The sequence below is a fragment of the Elephantulus edwardii genome, unplaced genomic scaffold (assembly GCF_000299155.1).
Source record: "Elephantulus edwardii isolate Elephantulus edwardi_28Jun2011 unplaced genomic scaffold, EleEdw1.0 scaffold00341, whole genome shotgun sequence".
NCBI classification, from domain to species: domain Eukaryota; kingdom Metazoa; phylum Chordata; class Mammalia; order Macroscelidea; family Macroscelididae; genus Elephantulus; species Elephantulus edwardii.
In genome coordinates this window covers 411832-418610 of record NW_006400091.1, presented here as the reverse complement: position 1 = coordinate 418610, position 6779 = coordinate 411832, and positions in this window count along the sequence as shown.

Sequence of the window (6779 nt, the reverse complement as noted above, 5' to 3'; positions counted from 1 at the left end):
CCTTGGCTCTGGTTGTTGTTGCATATATTTGAATGATAGTGGTATTCACTGGACTTCCTTGTATGCGTATAGATATTATCCTGTCACTGACAATACTGTACTTCAAGACAGATCTAGCAATGAGTTTTTTAACTATGAAAGCAACTCCATTTTTCCTCACTGCTAGAACAATACATAAATAGGGAACCATCAGAAGTTCAAGTAGGATTTAGAAGAAGCTGTGGTAGTCGGGATAGTATTGCTAATATCAGATGGATCCTGGCTGAAAGTAGAGAATATCAGAAAAATACATATTTGCAGTTTACTGACTACAAGCATTTGACTGTGTGGATCATGATAACCTGTGACTGACACTGAGAAGAATGGGCATCCCAGAGCACTTAACTGTGCTCATGTGAAATCTATACCTGGACCAGGAGGTTGTTGTACTAAAAAAGCATGCTTTAACGTTAAGAAGGGAGTGCTTTAGGGTCATATTCTCTCTCCATACCTATTCAATCTGTATGTTATCTGAGAGGCTGGACTCTGAGGACCAGCGTGGCATCAGGATTGGATAACCTTCATCATGCAGATGATATAACCTTGCTTGCTTAATGTATGGACTTGAAGCGCTTGTTGCAGACGATCATGGAATGAAGCCTTCAATATGGATTGCCTCTCAAAGTCGAGCAAAGATTCTTACCACTGGACTGATAGGCATTGTCATGATGTATAGAGAAGAGACTGAAACTGTCAACAACTTCATCTTGCTTAGATCTACAATTAATATCTTTGGTACCAGAAGTCAGGAAATAAGGAGCAGCATTGCACTCAGAAAATATGTAGTTAGGGATCTCTCCAAATTATTGAGGAGTAATGATGTCAGTTTGAAGACTAAGGTATGTCTGACTCAAGCCACAGTCTTTCCAATCACTTGCTATGCATCTGCGAGCTGGACAATGAACAAGGATGACAAAAAAATTACTGATGCCTTTGAGCTGTGGTGTTGGAGAAGAATACTAAACATTCCATGGATGGCCAAAAGAACAAATATGCCTTGAACGGGGTGCAGCCAAAGTGTTCCTTGGAGGTAAAGATGAGGCTTTGCCTCACATACTCTGGACATGTTGCTAGGAGAGGGACGTGATACTTGGATGGGTGGGGGGTTGGCAAAGGAGAGGAATATCCTTGACCAGATGGACTGACCCAGTGACTGCTGAAGTGAGCTCTGGTGTGCCAGGAAGTGAGAGGATGGCACAGGATAGAACAGGGTTCTTTCAGATCTGTTATTCACAGGGTCATTATGAGTCATACTTGACAGCACCTAAGAATAAAAACAACAATAATAAAAATAATATTTGTTAGCCAGACAATGACTAGGGATGAGAGGAGAATTGATTCCTTTTAGCTGTGGTGCTGGAGAAGAGTACTGAATATACCATGGACTGCTAGAGAACAAACAGGTTCCTCCTAGACAGGGTGAACCAGGCTGCTCCTTGGAAGCAAGGATTCTGAAGCTTCGGCTGACATACTTTGGGCATGTTTCAAGGAAGGACCAGACCTTGAAGAGGTACTTCATGCTTGGGACGGTGGAGGGACAGTGCAAGAGAGGAAGATCCTCAATAAGATGGACTGATTTAGTGACTGGGGTAACAGGAGTAGGTGACAATAGTAGGGAGACAATAAGATTGACAAAGGATAGAACAGGATTTAGGAATATTGTATACAGGGTCACTGTGAGTCGCAGGTGACTTGATGGCATATAACAACAACAACATCATCATCAAAGGTAAACTACTCACAAGAGAATTCTATTACAAGTAGGTCCTAACAAAACTATTTCCCTTCTTAATCATATTTCCTTTTATTATCAGTATCAATTTTAGCAATGAACATCTAAGAGTGTTAACATGAGGAAATTACACGCCACAACACTGCAGGTAGTATATATAGTAATGATAAAATAAAAGAATACACAAAAACAAATAGTTTTAAGTCTGGTGCACCTGTTCTAAAAATAGTTCCCTGAAACTAGTTTGAAGTTAGGGACTACGTGTACTCCAACATCACAACTACACAAAGGCATAAGCCATGTCTTTATTTGTGCAGTCAACACTTTAATCAAGTGGTCATTTAACTTCATTTATGTGTCAGTCTGACATTATATACCTCCCAGATGACACTGTTTCCTTCCATATAGTACAGTATCAAGTACTCAGCTGTTATTGGTGTTAGTTGGCCCTGACCCAAGATTATTTTGCACGTAACAGAAACAAACACTGTTTGGTCCTACACCATTCCCGTAAGCTGAGGACCAGATCGTTATGTCTTGCAGGGTTTTTGTGGACTGAATTTTGGAGGTAGATGAGTAGGCCTTATATCCTAATCTGTCTTAATCAGGAAGTGCGGCTAAAACGTAGTATCAACAAAGCAACACATACTTCCCCTGACTGATTGTTTCTGGCTGTACTGTGTGTGAGGTGCACAGGCAAAATTCTAACAAAGCTCTCCTGAATGAAAAGCCAAGCTTCTATTATTGACCTACCTCTGAAGCATATCATCCCTATTAGTTATTCTTGCCAAAAATTTCAAATTTAGTCTAATGAAATCTTTTATACTTGTTTAACTGTAATAACTTCTAGTTACAAACAGTAAATAACAGCAAAGTAAAAGTTAAATTGTAAGACAAATAAATAATGTATCTCTTAGGCGTTGGATGGAAGAAGGTGGAATGGATACAGTTCTTTTTAAAAGAGACTAAAAGGAAAATCACTAAGGTTTTTGACAGAAATCTGGAGAGGGAGACTCCTACAGATGTTTTCAAATAACCTAGGAAATCTGAATGTGAGCTGGAATTATTAATTTTTACAGGTGTGATCATGACACTGGGGTAAAACCAAGCCCACTGCCAATAGGTTGATTCTGTTGGGTTTTTCAGGCTATACATCTTTTCATAAGGATACTGCCTGGTCTTTCTCCTGTGGAGAGGCAGCTTCTTAACTTGAACCTTCTGGTTTGCATCCCAGCACATAATGCAGGAGGCCACCAGGGCTCACGGATTTTTTTTTTATTAGTAGAATATTGCACAGATTATCAAAAGAACAAAAAGATGTTTTGAGGAAGGTTCGCAACCAGAGTGTTCCTTGGAGGCAAAGATGATAAAGCTTCATTTCACATATTTTAGGCATGTTACTAGGTGAGGCTCCTTGAAGAAGGACCTCCTGCTTGGGAAGGTGCAGGGACAGATGGATTGACACAGTGATTACAGCAATGGGCTTGAATATGGCAGAAACTGTGAGGATGGCATAGGATAGGACAGGGTTTTTGTTCACGAGGTCACTATAACAACAAGTAGAATACTCTTAACTTTTTGGAAATGCAAGCAACAAACTCCTGCTGACCTAACAAGCAGTCCCTGTGCATATTTGAGCGCCATGATGTTTGCACTTTACTTTCAAATGCTTACTAACACAATTAAAGTACACATATGTATTTATATCCCCATGTATGTATAACACAAAAAAGATCAAAGGGGACCAATATAACCAAAACAGTAATCAATGAAGATTGTGTTTTTTTCCCAGTTTTCTATATGAAAACTTTTATATGAATTAAAAATTTTCCTCATTTTTAACAATGAATAATGTAACTATGCTGGAATTATGCTGCTGCTGTTATCTTCCACTCTTCATTTTTGACTCAATCATCATATAGGGAGCTGTGGTGACCTAATAGTAAGGAATTGCTCTGGCAATGCAAAGGTGCAAGGTTCAAATCCACCCACTGATTGGCAATCCCCTTTGCCATTCACTAACTCTGAAAACCTGCTGGAGGGTCAGCTATGTGTCGGTTCTGACAATCACCTCTGTGACACAGCAGAACTGCCTTGTAGGGTTCTTGACAATCTTTAGGTGGTTTTCCCCCTGCAAAACTGAGTGGGTCTGAGCCCTTCAATTAGCAGCTTAACTTTGCTTCCATCTCCAGTGTGAGCTCTGCAGCAATTCTATCTGGCTTCAACTCTCACTTGTATCACTCACCATGGTATATGGCCTAAGGCAAATGACTTAACAGCACTTTCTGTCTCATCTATAAAATGCATGTAATTATACCTGTGCCATAAAATTATCCTCAGAATTAAGATTTCATATATAAAACATCTACCACAAGGCTGCACACAAGAAAACCCATTTTTAAAAAAAATAAAATTATGAATTTTAATATACAAGACTGTAGGAAAACATTTCTTTCATTGTTCTTCGTATTCCAGGAAGAAGAAAACTATAAAGTGAAATTAATTATCATTGGGAGGCAAAATGAAAATAGTGGGAAAAATGGTTTATATAGAATTTTTTTTTTCATTTAAGAACTTCAACTGTAACTATAAGGAAAAGGTAAACCTCACATACCTAAACTATGAGCCATCTATCAAGTTTGGTTTTTTATTAGCTTACAACCAAATAAAACATTAAAAAATACAACTTGCCATTAAGAATTTTCCCCAGATTTCCAACTGATATTTACTATCTAGAGAAAAACGACATTTTTGCACTCGTTTTTAGAAATAAGTTCCATTCACATAGACAAACATAAAGCCGAGAGTTTAGATAGGGTCATGGTTTCTCTACAGCCGCACTCCAATCTCACTCGCAGGCCGACCCCTCTCCTGGCCAGGCCACCGGAGAAATGACCACATGCGGAGTGCGAGCCTCAGGTGGCCAAGAGCAGGAGGGGGTTGAAATAAATCACCTAGAGGTGCGATCCTCGGGTTCCAGGTTCCCAGGTGGCAGGGACACCCCGCCAGGTGAGGTCAGCAGCTCCCCCTTTCTCAGGATACAAGCCTAGCGACCCAGAGCGTAAATCCAGGAAATAGGGGTCATTTCTCCGGGATCCCTCCCTGGAGAGGTGAACGGCGCCGAGAGGACCCCTAGGGTGTCCCTAGCAGTGGATGGTGTGACAGCCCAGGCTGCGCTGTCCCTCGGCGCCGACGCGGCCAGTCCCCCGAAGGGCGATCGCGGTCCAGCCGCCCCCACGCCCCTCTCTGTTACCTGCAGGCGGCGGGGCCCGGAGGCCTGCTGCTCCTTCTCCTAGTCCCCGCCAGGCTGAGGCCAGGTGGCGGCGTCGGCGGCGACAACCCGGGGGGAGGGCGGAGCGCGCTCCCTTCTCTCCTCCCCCGGGAGCAGAGGGACCCTATCTAGGGCCGCTGCGCCCAAGCCCGCGGTCAGCCTGCGGACGGGGCATGGCGGCCAGGCGAGCGGTGTGTCCGCGCGGGGTAGTGCGAAGATGAGGTAAGGAAGCACCCTGGCGGGCGCAAGGACCCAACGAAAAGCACGAGCGAAACAGGAGCCCGCGGCCAGCCAGAGGCCGAGGCGAGAGTGGGCAGAGCGGCGACGGCCGGCACTTCCCGACGGGGCGGGCGGGGGAAGGGCGGAGGGAGCCGGGCGAGGCCGCGGGAGCCCGCGCTGCCGTGCAGCCGCTCCGCGAACGCCGCCTGTTTGGGGGCACCTCAATTTGCATGTGTCTTATTCCAGATAGGTACCAAATACCAAGCTATTAGCAAGATATACAATCTACTTAGTGGTACACAAATTAATCATATTTGCATAATTCTACATTTGCCTGTGTGAATCATAATAAATTATGGCTAACACTGAAAAGAATGGGAATCCCAGAACACTTACTGTAAAATGAGCAAAGGCCACATGGAGATGGCCATATCTGACCTTTATCAACTTCACAAAGAGTAATTGTCCCCATCCACAACATCAATAACACCAAATCAATTTCCATGATGTCAGAAATGTCCCCATACTCCCACACTTCTTTCTACTCATCTTGCCACCATCTTACTGCTTTGCTGGGTCCAAAATCCAATACTTACAGACCAAAAGAAGTCAAAAGGTTATAATCCAGATTAATAATATAATAGAGTTAACACAGGTCCCAAAATGTGCATACAGGCATCTCAGCCTCAAGGCTCATGGTTTTAGGCTGGTATTCCCAAGTTCTTAGTCCTACCAATATTGGCTTCTCACCCCTACTTGTCAAAAAAAGTTCTTAGTCCTGCCTATATTGCTCTCCCCCCACCTCAGAGGTCCCATATCACATCAGGTCTCCAGTTCATAGGTGTTGCTGCCTTAGGTGTAGCTGTAGCAAGAAGGGCATCCTACATTATCTTGCTTCTTGTTCAACAGTGCCAGAAGATCTGTCTTTTCAGCTAGAGCTGTTCAATTTATTGGCAAAACTAGCCAATTCCCTTGTAGATTGTTGAGACTGACCAATACTCTTGGGAAATGATAGATAGCCAACCCCCTTATGGATAGGTGGTTGTTGTTGTTGTGGGCCACCATTTAGTTGCTTGCAACTGGTAGTGACCCTATGTACAACAGCCCTGAACCCTGCTTTATTCTGTGTCAACCTTATTGTCTCTGATACACCTACCTTCATTACCCCAGTCACTGAATCAAGACATTTCTTTGAAAGTCTCCCTCTCTTGTGTGGTCCCCCCACCCTTCCAAGCATGATGTCCCTCTCCAAGGACTGGTCCCTCCTTGTGACATGCCCAAAGTATGTCAAACAAAGCTCAGAATCCTTGCCTCCAAGGAACATCCTGATTTCACCCTCTCTATGGCAAATCTCCTTGGAAGCACTCCTTGGTGGCAAAGATTCTGGGGCTTCGTCTGACATACTTTGGATATGTTGCAAGGAGAGACAGGTCTTTGGAGAGGGACATCATGCTGGGTAGAGTAGAGGGACAGCAGAGGGGAAGACCCTCTATGAGGTGGATTGATTCAGTGATTGGG